The sequence below is a fragment of the Stegodyphus dumicola genome, chromosome 6 (genome assembly GCF_044657685.1).
Source record: "Stegodyphus dumicola isolate Sdum_Otavi_A_Nest chromosome 6, ASM4465768v1".
Lineage (NCBI taxonomy): Eukaryota > Metazoa > Arthropoda > Arachnida > Araneae > Eresidae > Stegodyphus > Stegodyphus dumicola.
In genome coordinates, this window is record NC_140773.1 from 144,912,765 (window position 1) to 144,937,972 (window position 25,208).

The following is a 25,208-nucleotide window of genomic DNA, read 5'->3' on the forward strand; positions in this document are numbered from 1 at the left end:
AAGTACCGCTCCTACCGCATAATCCGAAGCCTCCGCTGAAATTTCTAAATTTTCATCCTTTTCAGGAAATTTCAACACAGGGGCTTGCGTTAATGCTTGTTTTAATTTTTCGAAAGCACTATTGGCTTCGGCCGTCCACGAGAATCTTGCCTTTTTCCTTTTTAATTTTAACAATGGCTCAGCGATAACCGCAGAATCTTTTATAAAGGACCTATAATATGAACAAAGTCCTAGAAAAGAAGAGAGCTTCTTTGCCGTGTTTGGAGTCGGATACTTTTGTACAGCGATTATTTTTGATTCATCTGTCTCGATCCCTTTTTGCGATATTTTGTAACCTAAATATTTTAATTCAGGGGCTGCAAATTTGCACTTTTCGACATTAACTTTTAGACCGGCCTCATTTAATAAAGAAAACACCTGTCTTAAATCCTGTATATGTTGGTCGAGATTATCACTAGTAATAATGATATCATCTAAATAGATAAATGTGGACTTTCCAAGAACAGGTCTTAACACAATGTCCATGCATTGCTGAAATGTTGCTGGGGCCCCAGAAAGGCCAAACGGCATACGCAAAAATGCATAAGTGCCTGACTTGGTTATAAAAGCAGTCTTAGGCACGACCTCAGGCCTGACCCCTATTTGAAAATAACCATTCGTTAAGTCTAAAGTCGTCATAAATTTGGCTGATTTTATGTTCCTTAAAATTTCTTCTATGATCGGTAACGGATATACCGGATATTTCGTTATGGAATTTAATTTACGGTAATCAATAGCGAATATCCACCTTTTTGGATGCTCCAAAGGATAATCATTATTTTTCTTACATAAAACCACCTATACTACTGTCGTATTATCCGCATTATATATGCGGTATTTGCGAAAATACTTTCTAAAAAAGACTTCTGCCACACAGGAACACTGCGCGCCGGTATCCAGGAGTGCGGTGGCCGGGATATTATTTACCAAGACTTCAATCTTCGGAAGAGTCAAATTTTTCACCATTACTGTATTTATCTTGTAGGAAGAGGGGTTTTCGTGGCCTTCGGATTTCCGCACCCTCTCGTCAGCAGAAATCCGTTTTAGTTTAAATTATTTTTCCTTTCCGTGCTTTCCTTCTTTTTCCCCTGGCCTTGAGACTTTTTTCCTGGGTTGCTATTGAACTGTCGACGTTCGCCGGCTGTTTTTCAATGCTCGGGTTTCCTTGCCCACTGATTCGCTTTTTCTCCGTAGCCATGTGCTTGAGTTTGCTGTAGTCTTGGCGTACCAAATTGGTTTCGCTGTTGATACTGGCGTCTTCTTTCGACGTCCGCCGTTCTTCTACTTTCAAACTGGATTGCTAGCTCAAATAACTTTTCCAGTGTAGTCGGATTTCTCAATTCAATAAAGTCTTGCACTTGGAGTAGTAACCTCGGCAAAATCACTTGAATTATTTCAGGATCCGGACGGTTTCCATACAAGAGCTTGAAAACGTGAATTTTTCTTAAAATAAAGCTCGAGAGGTTTTCGATTCTTTGTTGATATATGCTAAAAAGTTCCGTTTCTAATTTCGCACGATCCCTTACAACAGGGAAGGCTTTTAGTAGGGCAGTCTTGAAATTTTCGTAAGTATAGGTGGGACTTCCTGCTTGACCCAAGAGACTTCTGCCGATACATTTGAACCAGTTAAGCGCTTGGCCCCTCAAAGCGCTGGTAGCTAAGGTAACTTTTTGAAACTCGTGCACGGGGTAGAGCATGAAGTGGTCATCCAATTTTTCCAAAAAACTGGTTACCGGTGAGTTTCCATTAAATGTTGCTTCTGGTTTCATCGAAGCGCGCATGGTCTGGACGATGTACCCAAATCCTTCCAGGGCGGCAGCTGGCATTTCTGGATTCTGAGCCGTTTCTGCAGGCAGCACAGGTTCTTCTTGAAACTCGGCCATGGTTATTCTTCTACGTTGGGCGCCACAAATATCTAGTAATTGTTTTAATAAACGTTGTTTTGAATAAACTTTGTTTAACCCTTTCTACTCCTTAATGATTTTTTCCTTACTAACCAACAACTCTTTAATTCATTTACCAAATAGATAAAAAAAAAGAGTGTCTCAATAAAAAGTTGTATTGAAACTGCGCAGAGTGTGTAAGAGATATTTTTTTGATTATATTATCAGGTTCAATGTTCCTTCTAACCTTCTTCGGGAACATACAAGAACCTGACTCGGAACAGAGAGCTTACTAAAGCTATGTTCACTAATTGTGGTAAGTAGACAGGATACAGACGAAGGGTATACAAAACCCTTTATTTTTCTCTATATACAATAACTTCCGTACTTCGAAATACAATGACCCACCACTCGGGGTCTAACGTAAAAGTATAAAAATAAAACTAAACTCTAATTTAACTTTAGAATAACACACGTGGAAGATTGGCCTTATAATAACAGGAAGCGTATGTAGCACAGAGACTGTGAACACTACAATACGTTTAATTTATCAAGAGGATTAAAACCTCTGGCCTGGAAGGCAAATAGCAACTGCGTAACTTCTAAGGTAAGTGGCCTGCTTCGAACTCACTGCTTCCTCTCATTCGCTTGGCAAAAAGGCCACACTTAAATACTTGGCGTTCGCCAGACAAACTTTGCATAAAATCCTTAACGCTTATAATTCTGGCCGGAAGTAGAAAATAAGAAGTGATAGTAAAGATTTAAAATAAAATAAACGTTAGTAAAACTTAAGATCCTTACAATTTAAATGCATTTTTACTTAAATAAATAAGAATAAAAAGTAGTTTTCTAAACTGCGTTTATCCGGTTTAAATCCCTTGGATTGTTTATCAGTAACAGACAGATTAAGTTTGAACGTTAAATATAAATACATCTCGATGTGAAGATTATTAATATATTTTATTTTTTGGAAACTTATTTGAAATTATATTTTGAAAACTTTTAGCTTTTGAAACATATTTTGAATTTACTTTTTATGTATTATTACATATTTATTACACGCTTTGAAACTTATTTATTACATATGAAATTTATTTATAATAATATTGTGAACCCTATTTTATGTTTTGATAACGTATTTGTATCTTATTTTTATCTTTGGAAAGCTTTTTTAATCTTATTTCATCTCTTGAAAACTTATTTGAATATTTTATCTCTTGAAAACTTTTTGAATCTTGTTTTAGCTTTTGAAAACTTTTTTGTGTCATATTTTACCTCTTGAAATCTTATTTGAATCTTACTTTATCTTTTGAAAACTTATTGGCACGTGATTATTGGCGGTGGCGGCACATCAAACGCGGCATTCACTGTTCTCCTCTTACGTTGTCTATTGTTCTGTGACGTAATGACGTCCGAGACGGCATCTGTTGACCGCATGAGTACGGTCGATTATTCCCTTCTTCCCTAGAAGATGCAAGTGAATAGTCCAGACTCTAATAAAGGTGCCGGCACCTTTCATAAGTTAGCTCTCGTTTCATCAAGACGTAAGGTGTTTCCTTAAAAGGCGCCCTTATTGAAGTCAAGTTTTTACCTTGAAGTAAGCAACTGTCGTTGAGGTACCGGAACCTTTATGAGAAGATCTAAGTGAACAGTTTCCAATTTCAATAAAATTTCCAACACCTATATGAATTTACGTTTACATCACGAAGAATTCAACCTTCATCAAGATTCCAGACGCTCCTACGAAGATGTAAGTGAACAGTTGTGACTCTGATAAAAGTGCCGGCAACATTAGCAAATTAGTCCTTGTTAATCAAGACCTTAAGATATTCTAGGCGCTCCTATGAAGCTTGGTTTTTAACTTGAAGAATGCAATTTTCATCGAGGTGCTGGGATACCTATGTGAATATCTAACTAAATAGTCATCGACTTCAGCAAATGTGCCAAAATCCATAAGAATTTACATTTGTACCGTGAAGAATGAAAACTTAATCAAGATGCCAGGACGTCCGCGGTTGGGATTTTGTTTTAGTGAATAGTCACTAGTTGGCATAAAGATGCCGACACACTTATGAAGTTCAGTTTAAAACTGTGGATAGTAATTTCCAACAAAGTGCCGTGATTTAGGGCGGTTTCTATATTAACAAAAATCTCCATCTTAAAGGTGCCGGCACATCTACAAGTGGGCCACTGTTTTCCAAGGATGCCCTCGCATAAAAGATGCCTTCACTCTTATGAAGCCGGTACCATTATTAAGTTCGGCTTATGACTTGAAGAAAGCAAATTTCATCAGGATGATGATACCTTTATAACGGGGCATTTAAGTAAGTTCACAAAATACCCTCATAAATGTAGTGGCACCATCATGAATTTCAGTTTATAACTCGGAGAAAGCACCTTTCGTCAAGGTTCCGGCATCTTTATGTCAGAGCACCAGTATCACGGTTTCCGTCTCGACGAACAATTGCCGACTTCCAAAAAGGTACCGGAACTTTTAATGAGGAGGCGGACCTTAGTCGTTGACGCTTAGGAAAATTTCCCGAATTTCCGATATCTCCATCCGTTTCTGCGACCAACGGTCCACGATCAGTACTGGCGAAAATAATGCCTGGATAAGGACTTTTATTCGTAAAAGGCTCTTCAATGACATGTAATTCAATCAATCGTTCATAGTAATCGATTAAACCGATAATAATTAATTAAATCCATGATAATCAGTTATAAATCACAGATGATGAATAAATGTTTGATGATAATCGATAAATGCATGGATAATCGATGCTAAGCGAGAGATCTACGGTTATAGGGTTTATTAACGCAAGATTTGAATCCCCAAAATTAACGCAAGATTTGAATCCCCAAAATTAACGCAAGATTTGAATTTGCCACTGTTCGTGCAGTAAAGTTTTGGCAAGCCTATTAAAAAACCATTTGACAGCTGATAGTTTAGGGTTAGTAGGAAAGAAGCATTACACGATAGTACAAATGTGTTTTCATTGTTGAAAAATATCTCAAAAACAATGAAAGTCTGGCGGCCACAGTTCGTTAATTTCGATGAAAGCCATTTTCACCTTGATGGCTTTGTTAATCGTCAATACTGCTGCATTTGGGGTTCAGAGGACTCACATGTGACTGTCGAAAAACAAATGTATCCTTAGCATGTCACTGTTGGATGCGGATTTTGGGCTAGAGGCATCATTGGACCATAAAGCTAGTCAAGCAATGAAGTTACTGGTGCTCGATATAACGACACGATAACACAGTTTTTTCTGCCTGAATTGGATGATATTGATGTGGACGACATGTGGTTTCAACAAGACGGTGCCACATGCCATATTGCCCGTGAAACAATTCAATTACTGCACGAGACATTTCCTGGGCGTATACTCTCTCGTTTCGGTGATGAAAATCGGTCCCCTAGATCGTGTGATTTAACACCATTAGATTTCTGCTTATGGGGTTATTTGAAGTCAATGGTTTATGCCAACAGGCCGACATGCACGCGTGCACTGAAGGATAAAATTGAACTCTGCATCAACGAAATTCAGCCACATTTATGCGAAAAGGTCATGGAAAATTTCGACAAAAGTATGAGTATGTGACAGCAAAGCCGTTGAGGCCATTTGCTCGTGTGTTATTCCATACATAACCTATCCTGTGTACTCTACGATTCAATAAAAAATATCAATTTAAACAAAAAAAACTGTGTTTTTTATTTAATTCAAATCTAGCGTTAATTTTGGGACACCCTTTACATGGATTAATCAATGATAATCCTTTAACTCCATGACAATCGGTTAAATCAACCTTTCATAACATGTAATTTCAGAAAAAATCACTAAATAATAGCATTAAATTAATAACGTAAGCACTAAAAACTAAATAACAATACCACTAAATAATCATAGACCATCACTAAATATTGAATTTGTTATCGAGGCATCAAACGTAAACAAAAATGTACTACACAGAAAATTAAAGAGACATATTTATAAGAAAGCTGAGTAAAGGAAATTTAAAAAAAAAAAAAAAAAAAGCCGAAATTTTTTTCTGGCTTCACAGAAAAGAATACTCATTTTTAAACAGAGATTTTTTCGCAAAAGCGAATGACGTCAGAAGTTGAAGGAAGAGGAAGAACAGTTTTCATTTTCTTTGACAGAAATAGTTCCCTTTTTTTAAAACCGTTTTTGAATGGTGGAAATTCTCTTCCCATTACGTAACAGTTCGAGGACAATGAATAAGTTCTGAGTCATATTTTGTTGCCTTTTATACGATAATAAAAGCTCAAAAATTCACTCCTAGAAACCGAAGCGCTAAGCAAAACAACGCTAAAAGCGCCAAATGCCTTATAAACAGCAATGGATAAATAAGCGAACATGAACAAAAATTCTCGTGTTAATTTAATATTAACTAGTATAACTCTATACAGGAGTTCTAATTACCCATTTCTGAGGTAATACATACAGTGGTACACTCTGCCCAAAAAATGGGACAGGTCTGTATCTCCCGTTCTACTGGGCCCACTGACGAAATTTGCGTTTTTCATGTCTCGAAAGCGCGATTTAGGATACATATTAGATTTATATATAGAGTTATTTTAACATAGGTCATTTTAACACAAAATCGCACTTTTTCTGAAATGATATACCGATTTTTTTTTCCGTGTTTCGATTCTACGACTGAAGTTATGCCTAAATATTAAATTTCGTACAATTTGCTTAAAAACTTAGCGAGAAATTTAAAAATTTATCTTCGCATATATTTTCAGTTTGCGCCAAGAATAATTCACTTTTTGAAATTCTTAATTTATACTAACCTACTTTTCTTTCCCTTTCGTTATGCACGAGCGGGGGGGGAGATGCATCATTCTTTCTTTCAGATAATTTTTTAACGAAGTGCATAAACCACATTTGGCATTATTATCGTTTATAGCAAATATGCCAAATTTCAAAACAGGGACAATACATAAATTCTTCACGTATAGCTTGGGAAATTTTGAATAAAATACTCTAATTTTTTGCAAGCGTGCCTAAAAGTAAATCTACTTTAAGGTGATGGTAAAAACTGTACACATTAGAATTTTTTTCGGATGAATTTATAAAAATTACTAAAACATACAAATTTTAAAAAGAAATCAGAAATTATCACCGAAATTTACTTGGATTGAACCTAAATTCTATAGAAAGATATCAGGTAAGTTTTCTTAAATAAAAAAAATAAAAAATATATATATATAAATATTGTTGCGTTTCTTACGGGTTGCTGGATTTGGAGTGATTGACAAGAACACTTGATGAAGTATCAAAACATAATTTATTTGCCAGTATTACTCAGGACAGCTCCAAAAACACGATTACAGTCGTTGAAAAACTACGATAAACACGCTGAAACAATCAGCAACAGAGCCTTCAGGCTATCACGTTATAACGGTGAAGACAGCTTCACTGCAAAGCACTAGAGCGCAGCTTCCGACTCGGTTCGGTCGTTCTCGGAACTCAACGTACTATCGAGATTCTTCACGCTACAACTCGCGATGCACTCGACGATACACTCGATAGCTTCAACGATGCACACTTACAATGTACCAACTCGCGACACACTGACGAGACACCTCGACACTAGACTGCTACTCTGCGTACAGGCAGGGTTTATATAGTTTTTTGGCCTGCCTTCAAGAACATTCCGGACCAACCTGTAAGAATTCATTCTAGAATGTTCTCCATCCGTCTACGGCATATCGCCAATTTTATTGCCAAATGGGCGAGTCTCTGTGCAAAAATTTATTGCGGATAAGATAGTGTGAATCAGTAGTAATGCGCATAAATTTGTTTTGCACTACTTGTAATTGATGCAGTTGAGTTTGAGTGACCGTGTTCCAAGCAGGAGCAGCATAACAAATTATCGGTCGAATGCAAGTGGTATATATATGTTTTTTGGTACGCAAGCTAAGATTTGAATATTTTCCAATGACTGGGAAAAATCTACATATTATGCCCATGGCTTTGCTCTTGACACTGTTAATGTGGTTAGACCATGTGAGCCTTTGGTTCAAAATAATTCCTAAGTATTTGGCCTTTGTGACCAAAGGAACAGCTTCCTGAAAAGAGATATTTAAAAGCAATGTTTTTCTTAGTTTTGCTAAGAATTAAAAGTTGAGACTTGCTAGCATTGATTTTTAAGCGCCAATTTGTGCACCAGTCTTCTACGGCATAGAGGTAATTTTGCATTTTGTCTATTGCATGATTAGCTTGGATGGATTTAATTGCAATCACCGTATCGTCGACATAACATACTAACAGAGAATAATTGTCTAAACCAGGGTGAGGAAAATCTGATATGTAGAAAAGATATAGCACTGAACCGAGAATACTTCCTTGTGGGACGCTGGATCTTATAGGTCTTGAATTGGATTTTTCATTTCCTTGAGCGACGAAGAAAGTACGGTTCAGCAAAAAGGAATCGTAATTTCTCCTCTTAAATATCCTGCCAGTTGCGCAGATCAGATGCGCTGTAGCGACAAGCGTTCATTCATTGGCAGCCAATATGTAAACTTTTGCATTTTCCGTCGAAACCTGTATGCATATCAATTTGTGTCCAGTTTGCTTTATATCTTTTCGGTGCGTCGTGGTGCGTCTTTTTTTTTTTTTTTTTTTTTTTTTTTTGTGTGTGTGTGTGTCTGTGTGTGTGTCTTAAAGTGTATATATATATATATAATATATATCTTAAGTCGCGTTTTCGAGACATGAAAAATGAAGTCAAATTTCGTCAACCGGGCCAGTAGAATACAACGTTAAAATTGGATAAATTGTATACTTTTTAATTCTCCCATTCTCATTCCCATGCAATTCATACCGCAGAGAGTTTTATGCGTCGCATATTCGATTCGTTAGAGTAGGGCTGTCTTACTGGCGGGCTTCCGAAACAATTTTATGCAACCCGCGAAGATATCGCAAATATATATTTATTCCAAACGCACTGTTACAAAAATCTTAAATTTTTAGTTATTTGAAGTCGAAGTTTATATAATTTTCATTACCTTAAAAACGAACGTGAATAACGCGCCAGGAAATCTATACATGTAGTTAATTAATTTACAATGTGATATAAATCTCCGTCAAAGATTTCAAGATACAGATTTCATTAACTTTTAGTAGTACTTTTCAATAAGTAAATGAATTCAGTTACGAAACTTTGCACTAAGCATAATCATTTTGTTTCGGAACATTTATAAGCGAACAGCTTTTTTTTGTAGTTGAAAAGTGGTAAGAATGGAACCCGATTAACCGATCGGCAATTATCTTTATCCCAAATTATCGATTAACCGATAATTTGGGATAAAGATAAATTCCAGGAATTTTTCCGAAGGCTACAAACTTTTGCAGGATTTAATACCATCGAATGTCAAGCTGAGTTAAGAAACAAAGAGCTTATAATTATTTTGTAGAGACATTAGGTTAATTTTTGGAAAAGCCGGAGAGATGAAAGATACCAAACGACTTCGCCAGGAATCAAACCACGGACCTCTGGAATATCGGCCCAACATGCAAAACGACTACACCACGAAAGCACGCTAGGAAAGTGGGAGAAATACCTTATAATTTGCATACAACCATATGCATATTTACATATACTCCGATGACAAATTATAAATAAGAGAAATAATTTAAGTTTCCATTATTTATTTTCTAGATTCGTTCCACTTGGAAACGTTTCCTTGAAAACTTAAAAATTTTTTGCAATATTTTTTATTTTTGATCTAAATTTAAGTAAATTATTTAATGATTAATTACACATGCTAGAATTAATTGAAAGAAATAGCAGCTTAATAATTTCATATTTAATATTTAACTGTCAGTATGTTTGAGTTGCAAAGTGTAACCGACAAATATCTCTTGCAAGTGCACACTTTAGATTTCAGATAGAAAATAAACAGAAATTTGAGTGTTTCCCTTTATGATGTTATTATTATCGTTAGCTCAAAACGAGCGTTAGCCCAAATGGGCTATTAATCTCGAAACGTTGAATCAGTATACGTTACGTTGAATCAGTATAAACGGGGAATCACTTTTCAAATTGCTGCCACCCAATATTATCGCCCTCTATTATTTTAAAGAAATTTATAAAAAAAATGAATAATCTGCATGAATGGATGAATGTTTTTCGCAATACGAAACAACGACGGTACCTAGAAGCATCAAATTTTGAGTAACATAGACCTCTACTACAATATGCACGCATCGCAGCTCAAACTTTGAATAGAATTGGTTTTATTACATATTTCATATTTTGTAAAACTTAAGAAATTTTTTATTAACAAACTCAAAGATTTGAAAGCGAGTAGTAGCAACACTGTACGGAGTAAAACATTTTGATCTCTACCGCGCTAGACTGTGAAAAATTCCAAAGATATACTGCTTTTAAATATCTGGGGATTTGACAGTTGAATTTTACGTGGCGTAAGTGAATCAGTATAATAAGTGCGAAGATCATAATATTTAATAAAGTTACCTCACAAAACGTTAATAATAAAAGGACAAAAAACACTTTTTCTAGACATCTTATTAAGAAAACTGAACACTGATACGATGAATAGAGAAAGAAGTGAAAAAATTATTAAAATGTATGCCAACATCGGGAATTTTAAATTTTGTTAAATTAAGTAGAAATTTCGTGATTTTGCTGCTCAACTGTTTATGGCGTAAGTAGGAAGGAAATTATGCTTAATAATGAAGCTAAAAAGGAAAACAAGTAAGTTAGCAGAGACGAGTGCAACAACAGACAGACTATGAGCTCAGCGACTGCGTGAAAAACTTTAGCAAACCCTTATGAGCTGACCGTTAAAACCTGAAACCTTTCCAGGTTTTATTAACGTTATATTTTCATAAATTCATAAATATTAACTAATCGAAAAATCGAAATTTAAGATTTATTAAAAATATTTTTTATTTTGTTAATAATTTTTTTCCTTTCGTAAGAATTTAAAAAAAATTCCTCCTTCGTTGTTTCCAGTTTGTGAATGCGACCCCCATGCAATTTGAATTTGATAGGACTGCGTTGGTGAATCATAACTTAACTATGACACCACTAAAGAATTTGAATTGGGAGTTCCCGTTCGTATTCTTTAAACGTTTATATTCTCCCGTCCATATTCTTCCACATAGTGACATTTGAAATTCCAACAACTTCAGAAAACATACGCCTTCAATAAAAAAAACTGATCCGGCCTGTAAAGGACAGAATAAAGCGAGGTCAGGCCACTCATGCCATGACGTCATTAACACTCCCAAATTCTGATAATGGTATCCACCACTCCATCAGTTGCCACTATTTCGCATCGTAAGTGATAATTCGAGGAACTTTATAAATCCGCTTAGTATTATAAATACACATTCTTATCAAAGTTACGAGTCACAATGCACGTAGTATTGCTTCATATATGGAATACGCCGTATATTACGGAGACGCATTCGAACTTATTGACACATCTAACGCCACGTTTTATAACAGACGTCGCTTAATGTGATCGCAGTTAATGTTATCATTCGGATATTGTTATCGATTTGTCATAGTCCCGCCCGTTTGTATACGAAAACATGGAAAATACATCGCTCACTGGGATCAGCAAATCGGTTCACATGATCAAACTACACTCATGGACAAAAAATTAGCACACCAAGAAATAATTGCGGAATCGTAACGAAACTTGCAATGAAGCTACATGTCGGGGAGCTCTGCAAATGATTAGAAATGCATCATGATTGCGCATTACGTAGCCGGTAGAGGGCGTTGAACATTATTAGCCGGTAGAGGGCGTTGAACGTCGTACTCTGTGGAATATAAAACAGGTAACCAAAGCTTGTTTGAGTGTGCTGTATCATTTACAAAGGAAGAGCTGAGGTAGACATGCCATTACGCCGTGTTCGAAGACAATATGAGCAGTTGTCACAGTTTGAGAGGAGAAGAATCGTCGGGATGATGGAAGCTGGGTGGTCAGCTAGGCGAGTAGCTCGTCAATTAGGCCGCTCTGATTGTGTTGTGAGGAGGTATTGGGACCAGTGGACCCGAGAGATGTCATGTACACGAAGACCAGGCTCAGGACGCCCTCGACAGATCAGTCGTCGAGAAGACCGCCACATCGTAAGAAATGCACGTGTACAGCCAACTGCTTCATCGGCCGCCATCCAGGCACAGGTAGCACCTTCACTAGGGGCCCCTGTGTCTTCTCGAACCATACGAAGGCGCCTGGCTGAAGGACAGTTGGTATTGAGGCGCCCATTACGTGTGCTGCCCTTGATGCCCACCCATCGACGCCTCCGTTTGGAGTGGTGCCGAGCACGAGGAAACTGGACTGCAACGGAATGGAACCAGGTCGTGTTTAGCGACGAATCCAAATTCAATCTCGGCAGTGATGACAACCGTGTTCGTGTGTGGAGAGCCCGTGGTGAACGCCTCAATCCTACCTTTGCTGTACAGCGATACATCGCTCCCACAGCTGGTGTAATGGTATGACGTGCCATTGCCTACAATACACGGTCACCCCTAGTATTGTCCGTGGCACCATGACAGCCCAGCGGTATGTTCATGAAATCCTGCAACCACATCTGTTGCCACTCATGCAACGGTTCCTAGGAGCCATTTTTCAACAAGACAATGCTCGGCCTCATACGGCAAGGGTGTCAGAAGACTGTCTCCGCACTGTTACTACACTTCCTTGGCCTGCCCGATCCCCAGATTTGTCTCCAATCGAGCATATCTGGGATCATTTGGGACAATGAGTTGGGCATCCCACGAGTTTGAACGAACTAGAGGCAAGGTTACTTCAAATGTGAAACGAAATGTCTCAAAACATCATACAGAACTTGTATGACAATGCCCGATCGTATCGCATCGTGCATTCGCGCTAGAGGGGGTCCAACGTAGTATTAACTCCTCCGTTCTTTTGCCTTTTTTCCTGAAATAAATTATCCTTTTTCTTTGATTTTCTTATCATTTACTTACATCAAAGTAGTCATTACGTATGTAAAATTTCGTTTCATTTTGATGACTCCTTCTTGTTGCGCTAATTTTTTTGCCCATGAGTGTACTATCATAGAATAAATTTTTTAAACTGAAATAAAGTCGCCAAATAAATTTAACCGTTTGTTTAGTTATTCCGAGTTAACTCCCTCATCGAGAATTTGTGGAAAATAATTATCAGCATTTAACTCGTGATTCATGTTTCATAACAACCCTTTTGAGCTCAAAACTGCGTTAGCTCGAATGGGTTATATTTAGTCTCGAAACGGAATTTGGCGGCGTATCACTTTAAAATACCTGAGTCACTTTTGAAATTGTTGCCTCGAAATATTATTGCCGTGTATTACTTTTAAAGAAATTAAATAATGAAGAATCTGCATGAATGTTTGTTTCTCGCACTGTGAAAAAACAACGATACCTGGGGTCATCGAATTTGGAATATCGTAGTCCTTCACCCGAACACGTGCACCTAGAAGTCCGAATTTTGAATTTCGAATTTAATATTTCCTATTTTGTAAAACTAAAATGAATTTTTAGCAGATTCAACGATTTCAAAGCGAGCAGTGGGAACACTGTACGGATTAAAACAACGTTATCGCACTAGACTGTCAATCAGAAATTCTAAAGATTTTGTGTTTTTGATATTTTGCTATGTTATGTTATTTTGCGATTTTGCTGTTGAATCGAATGTTATGTAGCGTAAGTTCCAAGAACGTGATGTTTAATTAAAAAATTTAACACACAAAACGTTAATAATATCAAGACATAAAAAAGTTTTGCAAGCGATCTTACTAAGAAAACTTTACATTGATATGATGCACTCAGAAAAGACTGAAAAATATGTAGAAAATGCATGCCAACACTTTATCGGGAATTCTAAACATATTCTTATAAAATGTTTGTAATTTTTCTGTAGACTTCTATATGACATAACTGGGAAGAAAATAATGCTTAATAATAAAGCTAAAAAGACAAAAAGAAATGAGTTAACAGGAGTGAGTGTAACAGCAGATTGGTACACTGGAAACTCCGAGAGAGGGTAGAAAAACCTTAAGAAACCCTTTTGCCGACCGTTAAAATTAAAGCCCCTTTAAAGGATCCCCCCTCACTACTTTTTTTGGGGGGAGAGCATCACACTGATTTTCATTAGTTGTAAGTACGGCTTCCTGTGCAAGGATTGTACTGTCGAGGTCGTGCAGTCCTTAGGAAATGGCCAATGTTACGAATTTTGTACACATGGGGGGGGGGGGGGGTAAATAATTTTAGTGAAATTACATGTGAAATTGAAATACTTTTCTTTTCAATAATACGACATGAAAATCTTAAGCGAAACGAAAATAAGAATACAGGAATAAGTGTATATATATATATATATATATATATATTAATTTTTCTGAATAAACTTGTAAATGTTTGGAATAAAAAAATTCTGAAAGGTTTCAGATTTTAACGCTTACCCAAAAGGTTTCGTTAAGGTTATAACGTTCTGAATTCGCAGTCTTCCAGTCTGCTGTTCTAATCATTCCCACTAACCCATTTTTTTCGGTCGTCTTAGATTTATTATTAAACATAATTTTCTTAGCACACACGCCATTCGCAATTCAACAGCAAAATCACAAAAAAAAATTTAAAAGCAGTGTACCTTTATAATTTCCAATGCAGTGTTAAGTGTTGGCATCATTTTTCTTTCTTCTTCTTCCCTTCCCCCCGTCTTTTCTCAGTTCATCACATCAAACTTCAGTTTTCTTACTAAGATGGCTTTACAAAACTTTTTTTTGTCTTTTCATTATTAATGTTTTGTGTTTACTTTAGTTATAAAATATTATGTTCTTGGCGATTTCGCCATATAATATTCGATTCAACACCAAAATCACAAAATATTTAAAAACAGCATATATCTAAAGCTTCCGATAGACAGTCTCGCACACTGGAGATAAGAATGTTTTATTCCGTCCAGTGTTGCCACTGCTTGCTTTGAAATCGTTGAGTTTGTTACCCAAAAATTCCTTAAAGTTTTGCAGAATATAAAACAGATAATAAAAAAAAATTCGGAATTCAAAATTTGGGATTCCAGGAGCCCGTGTTCGGGAGGAAGACTACGTTATTGAAAGTTTGACGGTTTCAGGTGCCATTGTTATTTCATAATGCGGGAAACATATATACATTCATGCAGATTCTCCATTGTTCAATTTCTTTAAATATAATACAAGACGATAATATTTGATGGAAGCCGCCCAAACGATATAACGGTTAGGGGAGCATGACTGCGATACCGAAGATCTCGGGTTCGAATTTCTGAAAAGGCATGAATGTAAAATTGCCCGTCCCTTCAAAGGAGGTAACGGTGGCCGCCTATTAGGTGCCTTCACAATAAAATACTCACCATTTCTGGTCTTAGGAGTGACCAGTGTCATTATAGGCGAGTGCCTACCATTGAGAAAAAAACTAATGGCAACAATTTGAGTGGAACGCATTTAAATATTTCGACGCAAAATGTCGTTTCGAGACTAGTGTCCCATTCGGGACTAAGGTCCTCTTTGGACTAAAAAATGTTTTGTAAACCTCTTACTAAGAAAACTGAACATTAATGTGACGAAATGAGAAAAGACTGAAAAATTATAAAAATGTACTGTCAACACTAAACACTGCATCGGGAATTCTAAACATATGCTAATATGCTGTTAGAACTTTTGTGATTTTTGTTGTTGAACTGTATATGGCTTAAGTGGAAAGAAAATCATGCTTAATAATAAAATTAAAAAGACAAAATAAATTAACGGGTTAAAAGGAGTGAGTTCAACAGCAGATTGGTAAACTGCGAGCTCAAAGTATTTCTTTCTCATCGTTTAATGTTATCGTTTGGTTAATGTTATTAGAATAGCCGCGCCCAAGCCCGTTTACAATTGAACCGATGATAAACGATTAATGAACATTTGAACTTCGCTTGAAAGCAAACGACCGAGCTTTCGCGGCCTTTTTCCCATGCGTAAGATGAATCTTTTGTCTAGAAAGCGTCATAAAATGTTACCACTTCTAAGAAAAACAGCTGTTACATCGTCTGGCGTAATAAAAAAATCCGATTTAATCTCTGATCTTAAATAATGAAGAATCTGTTTCTGCGTGTTTTTATTTCTTCTTCCCTCTGCGGAAAAAGACATCGCCTAGAGTAACCAGATTTGGAACGCACGAAGTCCTCCATCTCAACAAGCTCAACTCAAAGCCATAATTTTGAATCTCGAATTTGATTTTGGTCTATTTCATATTTAGTACGAATTCTATGAATTTTGCATTAAAAAACTCAACGATTTGAAAGCAAGCAGTGGCAATACCGTTCGAAATTAAACAATTTTTTTTCTCGGGCCCGCTAGAGTATTACCGTTTGGCAAAATGTATCGTCTTTCAATTATAATCAACAATTAATAATCTAGGATATAAGAAAACATATATATAGCATATATCTAGGATATAAGATTGTATTGCCACTGCCAGAAATAAACTAACTTTATCTTCCATGCGCCAGAGTGCTGCCATTCAGTAAAGCGTATGATATTGTTGCGTTTTCCTTTTTCTGACACCAGTTGTTACGTTATTTTCTTCTTTCACGTTCGTACGGGGTTCTTAGTTTTTGATTGAATAACGACGACACTTGATGAAGTATCGAAACACACTTTATTTAGACAATATTGTCAGGACAGCTCCAAAACACGTTTTACAGCCGTCTATGAACTACTATAAACACGCTGACACGATCAGCGACACAGCATTCAGGTTATCAGGCTATTACGGTAGAGACAGCTTCCTGCAAAGCACCCGACTTTGCTTTCCGGAGTACAGCTCCCGACTCTGCTTGGTCGTTCTCGGAACTTCACGTACTCTCGAGACTCTCCGCGCTACAAGTCGCAATGCACTCGACGACACACAGAACACAGCTCCTGACTCTCGGTTCAATCGTTTCCGGAGCTCAACACGCTCTCTCGACGATTTACTAACCGCGATACTCTTTCGGTGCACTCGACGACACACTCGGCACTCGCTGGCCGGCTGTCAACGCGATCGCCTCCGCAGAGATTGACTCGCTAGACGAGACACACTCACTCGATGAGAGACGCACACTCCACCTGACTGTGGACTAGCAGGGTTTATATAGCTTTCGGCTTGTGTTTGGGCACATTCTGGGCTAAACCGGTAAGAATTCGCTCCAAAAGGTTCTCCAACCGTCCATGGTATATCGCCAGTTGTCTCCAAATGGGCGATTCCTCGCCAAATATGGCAACCCTGCCTTCCTTTGCCATTTTATGGCAACCCTAAACCTGCTTTACGGGGAAGCTATCTTACCACGCCTATACATTTCGTAACAATATTTAACTTTCAAATTTTATTGTTATGCAGTAACAAACCAAACGATTCAAGAGCAAGAAACAAGCAATCCTTTTAAGAATATTTTTTTGCCTTTTAGTTCTGATTTATTTCAATAAAAGTGTATTCAAATAATGAAATGTCTAGTTAGAATTATTAAATATTTAATAATGTCACACTATCTGGATTCATTAAAATCATTATATATTTTTTACTCCCTCTGTCTCATAATAATAGTAGCAATTGATGAATTTAATTTGTCGCATAATAATAGTAGCAATTGATGAATTTAATTTGTCGCATAATAATAGTAGCAATTGATGAATTTAATTTGTCGCATAATAATAGTAGCAAAGTAAAATAAATATAGAACGCAACATTTATTCCCGAAAAACTATATTAAATAAAACAATAAATTTAAAATATTACTCCTAATTTTTATTTCGAATGTTCAAATAGTTTCTGGATTTTTCAGTAATTCCATTACTACTTTTTAAACTTGTAGGTAAGATCCCTTTTTCCTCTATGAGCTTAAGTTATTGGAGCCATTGTTCTGCATTGCTTCAGACATAACTTATTGAAGTGACAGAAATGTATTATCCAGTGTTTTTGGGTCAAAAATACTATCAAAGGCTATGTTTACTGCTTCTGCGGCGCCTCTTTTGGTAACAGAAATTAGGTCTTAAGTTTTTCAAGTATCTGTCCATAATCTTTGCATTTACGTCCACAGTTTTGCTTTCTCAAAGATTCACCTTTTTTATGCTTATTACGTGCTTCCCCTTAGGCATTACACAGAAAGAGAGGGATGCCCCGTGGAGGCCTTTTTAAGAGAAACTGGCTCGTATCCACGTTACCCATGGGGAAAACCACGAAAACGTCTATGCAGCCAGCCCGTTCGTTGGAACTCGAACCCCGGACCGAACTACCAGCATTCAGCGGCTTTTTACCGCTCGGCCGCTGGTGGGCCTATAAGATTCACCTTGAGAATTCTTTTCGTAAGCCCGTTTCCAAATGCTTATATGGTCATTCTGTTCCACTTAAATTGTTTTGCAGCTAACGTAATAGCACCTTTCTGCAACTATTCGTTTTTCTTTTGATTTCGTTTTTCTTTTTCTTTTGTTGCATCAAAACTGGACAATCGCAACTCGATCTTTGCTTGAAAACTCTCTTTTTTTCATCGTACAACAATGGGTTGATAAAACAACTGATTTCGATCATCGGATGAAATTAGAAAAACAGTTATAATTCGTAATAACTAAGTTAATTTAAAACTTGAAAGATGCGTCAAAACGAATGACAGATGTCATGAAACATTGATTTTGATTGAAGACTTCCCAATTTTGGAGTTGCATTCGCCACTGATTCCCGTTTAAACATTCACTTGCTACTATTATTATGGAACAGAGGAAGTATTTTTTATGCTAACTGTTTAAGAAGACTAGCCGCGCAAGCAGCTAGTTGTATAACTAAAACTTCAGCTATTTTTTACTACATCACTTCATTTTCTCCTGTTTATAGCCTTGACATCTAAGCTCAAAAAAGTAAAAGACTCGGCAACAAACAATGAACTAGATACTACTCTTAACTTTATTCCAACAAAACGATTCCGCGAAATAAATAAATAAATAAATAAATAAAAATAATACGAAAAACCGAAGCGGAACAAGTATGAAACCAACCAGTTTTTGTGACACAATTACACCGAAGAAATAAGCGAAAAGAAAAAGAGGAACGAAAGAAAGAGTGATAGAAGAGGTGGTGGAAAGGAGAAAAAGAGAGTCTCCCCTTTGGAAACAATTATGTCACATGTTTTTTCCCTCCATTTAACTCGATGTCCGATTGGCAGACTCCCAAGTTTCTCTTTCACAGCCGCAATTTATCACTGTTGTCTCTGCATCAGAAGTCATCGCCACACTTTTCGCACCTTGGACAAGAGCCAGATGGAAGAGAGGAGAACAACGTTGGATGGGCATCTCCAATGAAAATTTAAGGGCGGGTAGATCTTCGAACGTGCTGAATGCTCGAATTTCTCGTTCAATCAACACTACCCTCCACCACCCCCACTCTTCCTTTTTATTCTTTCTGTTACGAGGCTACTTAAAGCATGGGTCAAAAGCAATTCCTGCTAAGTTTGGCTCGGCAGCAAATCTGATAAAAGCGGAGCAGAGCAGGAAATCACATAGAACAAAATGGTGGGTCATGTGGTCGGTGATTTCGTTGGCGTGAAAATTAATAACACACTCCAGATAATGACGGCTCTATTTCGGGTGCGTGGGGAACGGGGCCACTTTGCTTCGAGATAAATAGATCGAGAATGAGGCAAAGATAGGTGTTTAATATACCATTGTTTTTGAGGTCTTAACCCTAATTAAACTGCAGGCGATCTCTATCAGTGCTATTATACAGAAGCGTTAAAAAAATAAGATCGCAACATTTATTAATATTCGTGGAAAGTTGTTCCCGTAAGATTGTCCAATTTTTTTGTTTCATAATTTAAAACAATATTTAGAAACAAATGTCGATTCATAAAAGTATTCTTTAGAATGATTATCTGATTTGAGCTTAACAACTAATAAAAATTAAGCTTAACTGTAACGATGCGACTACAAAATGGAGAATTACTTCCCGGGGAAATCAAAATATGCAACATGAAATAATATTTTTGGAATCAGAGGCTTAAGATAGAAATCTAAATAATTAGGAGTAAAAAAAAAAAAAAAAAAAATGCCAGCATTAATCCTACGTGGAGCACTGCAGTTATTTATAAAATGTTACTACATTTGTTTTGCATTTATTTAATAAAAAAATAAGAGAAAAATTTATTACATTTTTACTACACTTTACTGCGTTTATTTAATAAAGAAGTGAGAGAAAAATTTATTACATTTTTACTACCTTTACTGCATTTATTTATAAAGAAACTGTTCATTATACTTTTTTACTGGTAAAGAAAATAGTTATTACCTTAATCATGACATTTTTATTGTACGTATTTAATAAAGAAAAATGAATTGTTTAGATGCAGTTGTGCATTTTTATCACTGGTTCACCTACGTGCGAGGATTTTTCTTTTTCCCCTTTGAGACTCTCCAGTGGTGCACAGACTCTCCGTGCACCACATATGTACAACATGGGGCTTACAGAAGTAAGTTAAAACATTAAAAATTACATGCATAAATAAACATTAAAAGTTACATGCATAAATAAACATTAAAAGTTACATGCATAAATAAAGCGAACAAAAGCAGAGAACATCAGTCTGGACTTCACGAAAACAGATAAGTTCATTGGCCAAGTCACTTCGAACATTTTCAAATCGTTCAGTAAGCATAATCTAGGGCCATCAAATGTAGGGCAAGAGAAAATCAAATGTCCCACATCCTGAGGAACTCTTTTTGAACATTCACATAAATTGTTTGATCGTAGATTAAAACGAACGTGCGAGGATTGCGACAAATATATTCCGCAAGTGAAGTAGCAACAATTTATATTTTTTCAAGCACGGAATTTGCATAATGAAACCAGAGGCACTTTATTGAAGGTGTTAAAAAGTTACGGTAAAAAAAAAAATTAAATTTAAAAATCTCTACACAGACACCTAAAGATTTCAGTATTCTTTACCACCCTCCACCTCTTCAGTTAGATATTTATTCTGTCAATCGAATGTGATCATATTTCCGGTAAATTTTATTCTCTCGTACTTTTTACTCAAATGTTTTTAAAATTTTCCTTTTGAAACTAGACTTTCTGTGATCTTACTTTTTAGCTAACCGGTGAATTTTTTTCACTTTATGAAGACAGTTATATTTTCTCGAAGCAAGAAACAAGAAGATTCAACTGTGCTCTTGCCCAAATTCCAGTCAAGTTCTTCCAGAGCTCGTTGGACGTATTAGGCAGTTGCATCATAAGAACGCGCACAAGAAAAAGCAATAATTCCAGTGTTTCCCGAATTGTTTATTTTAGCTTCACATAATCAGATTTATGATACCGATTTATAAATTTGTATTGGATTAAGATGATAAAAGCGGGAAGAGTAGTTTCTACTTTTATAAAACAGAAATTTGATACTATATGTCGATTTATCTTCACTGTTTTTTATAGAGCTTATGGGGAAAAATCGTAATTTAAGGAATGCGATTTTGCAGGAGCTACTGAGAAACTTTTAAAAATGAAAGCGGCTCCTGGTATAAAATACGCTGTACCAGCAAAACTGTTTCTAGGATATGGTCAGCCTTTAAACAGGCCTAACTTTAATATCTTGGATTTAGAATTCTTTAATGTTGTACAAACATCAGGTCGCGCCTGCCAACATATACTACCTTATTCAAGTTGTTTATTTAGTATGTTAAATATCGAAACATTAAACAATGTTTTTCTGACTTTGCAGCAGGTCATGGAATGCACTATGCAGGTTAATGGAGGAAAGCTCCCACAAATGAAAAGGCAGTAATTCCATCTCAAAAGTGCTAGAGAACCGTCTCGAAGCAATAAATAATTTTTAAAATTAAATAACTTGTAATATTGTAATATTAAAATTAAATAACTTGTAATAAATAATTTTTAAAATTAAATAACTTGAAATATATAATTTATTATATATATATAATAAAATTTAAATTAATCTTATAATAGTCGTACAATTATTTTTGGGACTTATAAACTAGACTTACGCCTTGAAATTAGTAGCAGAGCAGGAAGGACATTGTTCCTTTTATGTTAATATTCTTTTCTATCAGTCTCGTTTCTATTTCCCCGCCGGAATGTAAATACCTGGCTCGCGCAATATTCAAATGAAGCAGAAAGTAGACAATAATTTAAAGGAAAGTTTTAGAGGAAAAATCAGAGCGTGTTCTACCTGCTTGAAGGCCACGTTGCTAACTTTGATTCTCTAGCGATCAGTATTCTGCGGCGTTAAGCTAGTCTTGCCATTAGACTTGTTTACGATGACTTGCATGCTAGTTATTCTGGTCAGAGCCAGCTTGCATGCAAGTTATTCTGCGAAGCTGTTGAATCTATGCTTAACTTCGTTAGTTTTAGTTCATTCATTATCTTTGATTTAAGCCAAAATTATTAAAATTCTGTAAGCACAAGTTGATGCCGACTGTTAAACTTTATTTGCATTAAACAAAGGATCCTCTAAAACTTTCCTCTGTCTCTGTGTGTCTTCTGGTCTAATTTTACGCTACCTAAGAAGGCTAGACCCTATAATACAAATAAGAAAATCTTTTCGATAATAAAAAATAAACAAATGTTAAACTGTGTACTTGAAAATTCTACGATTAAGATACGTTTGTGAAGACTTTTCTACTTTTCTTTTTCAAAAGAAGTGAATCAAAATCTCATGTACTAACCAAAGAATACAAACAACGCACATAGGCGGGTCTTAAACAATTTCATGTTTCACATTCTAATTTAAGGCCTGGAAGAGTATTCTTTTTTATTAATTTTAGTCCTAGATTTATGTTTCTTGCTTCCTATTACTATGCTATACATTATTCAGTGTAAAAAAGAATGTAGTAATTTCATTCAGTTTCGTCTGCGCCTCATAATACCCGTTCTGAGACCTTTTTGACTTGCAAATTTGGCATCAACGGTCATGTTGCCTCAGGTGGTTGTCATGTTTGGGAAACTTTCATGATTCTAGCCGCCTATCGAAAAGATTTTCAGTACAGTTCACGCCGCTTAATACAATCCCTGTTAATGTTATTATTCGGATACTGTTGTCGATTTCCCGATGTCCCACCCGTTTATATACAAAACATCGCTTATTGAAATATATACATACCTATACATAATCTCGTATCTTTTGCTCTTCGCGTAATATTCAAATGAGGTAGAAAGAAGAGACTATTTAAAGGAAGGTTTTAGAGGGTAGAATTAGAGCGTGTTCTGCCTGCTTGAAGGCCACGTTGCTAATCTGATTTACTTGCGAATAATATTCTGCGGCATTCAGTTATTCTCGCCATTAGGCTTGTTATGCCGATCCTAGGTTAGAGCCAACTTACGTGTTATTATAATTGCGCAGCCGTTAGGCTAATTTACTTTTCTTAGTTTTAGTTAATCTCTTATCTTTGATTCAAGCCATAATTGTTGGCTTTTGTAAACACAAGTGTGGCCGCTTGTTAACTTCTTATTTAAGTCAAATAAAAGTGTCCTTTACATACTTTCCCTGCATCAGTACTTACAAGCTATAGCGATAATTCGCTTTTAGTCTTAAGAGTTCTCGTACATTGGATGTTATCAAAGTACACAAGACTCTATATACTTATTCACCTCTATTTAATTTAACTTTGTATATAATATTTATAAGAATGTATACGTGTATATACATACCATCCGCACTTCTTTGTTCTGTTTTGTGATCAACAATTCGGTTAACGTTACCAATATATGAGGGAATAATTTTTTTGACCTAAGTAAAGTCGTCTAAGAAATGACAAATTCGCCAAATAAGGTCAAAGTGCTAGATAATAAAAGTTGTCAAGTGACACAGTGTGTGTGTGTGTGTGTGTGTGTGACTATGGCAAAGCCTCGAGGGCTATCTGCCTAAGGGGAGAAATACCTTCGTAGAGGACTTTCTAAGGGAAACTGGCTCGTATACACGTTACACATGGGGAAAACTACGAAAACGCCCATGCAGCCAGCCCGTTCGCGGGATTCGAACCTCGGACCAAACTACCAGTGTTCATCGACTTTACCGCTCGGCCGCTGGTGGGCCTTTTATCAAGTGACACAGAAATGTCGCCAAGTGAGCGAGTAAACTCGCGAAATGTCTTGATTTCGATTTCAGTCAAATGTATCACCCTTCGGCCGTTGCGATATTAAGTAATTCTTTCTTCCCAAATATGCACGATATTTGTCAGTCGTAAATTTGTAATTAGAGCTGTTTTCGTTTATGCCCACTACGTTGCGTTACTGTAATGCGAGCTGAGCTCGTTCTTGACCATCGAAAGGTTAAAATTAGGCAAAAAAGCCACCTTAGCTTGACGCAAATTTTGAATAACTGTATCGATTTTGAGAGCGGTCAGAAAAAAAGTTCTGCAATTTTTTTTCTTCCACCTTGGAGAAAAAAAAATGTTTACAGAAAACATCTACAACTAAGGTTGATTTTTTGATAAATTTAAACTTTTATATCGGGATGCTCCTTTCCAATAGGAGATGTCTTTCCGAAAATTAAAATTAGAGGTACAGCATCGGTCAACTAATTTACACAAACATTATGAACAATTTGTAAACAAAATTTTGCATTTACAATACTGCGAAAATGCCTATTTATATGTTTCTAGTATTGTTTATATTAAATTAGTTAAGCTCCAGTGCAGTTTTTTAAAGGATATTTTTTCGCGTCGGTTTGATAACATTATATCAAAATAACCGTGGATAAACGTAATCCCACTAAAAGGCCCCTACTGTATTAACAGTTGATTGCCCGGAATTCTTACGCAATAGTTCATTTTTTCAACTGTTCATAATGTTTCTATATATTACTTGATCGATACTCTATTCTTAATCAAAATACTAATACAGAATCCCTCATCTCAACATTTGTAGGAAATTCGTTGATTTCGTCATCATCTTCTTCAGACAGATTATCGCATGATATGCTCGGATTTGTTTCAGAAAACGAAGGGTAGACGTCTTCTTCTCCACTGAAACTGCGTCTTTTATTAATATCCATTCAGGCGTTGAATTCCATATTAGTTGGGGTGTTTTTAATTCTTCATTTTATTATTTATTAAAAGTTTTTAAAACAGTTCTTCACTGTCTTTCCTGAGACGCGGCTCCAAGACTTTAATGCTGCCTTGCATCAGAATCAAGACGCTTTGGCGTCTCAATCCCTTTTTGGTAACGTTTTTTCTCTATTTCAACTTTTTATGGCGATTTTATCTTTTATTTCGCGACATTACTTGCGTT

At 36.2% G+C, this 25,208-nt stretch overlaps 1 protein-coding gene across 3 annotated transcripts in view; it reads right to left on the reverse strand.

The window, feature by feature from the left end:
• LOC118201536 (protein kinase C, brain isozyme-like) overlaps positions 1–25,208 on the reverse strand; it is a 435,934-nt gene that overhangs the window by 352,618 nt on the left and 58,108 nt on the right. The gene's annotated exons all lie outside the window — the stretch shown is intronic.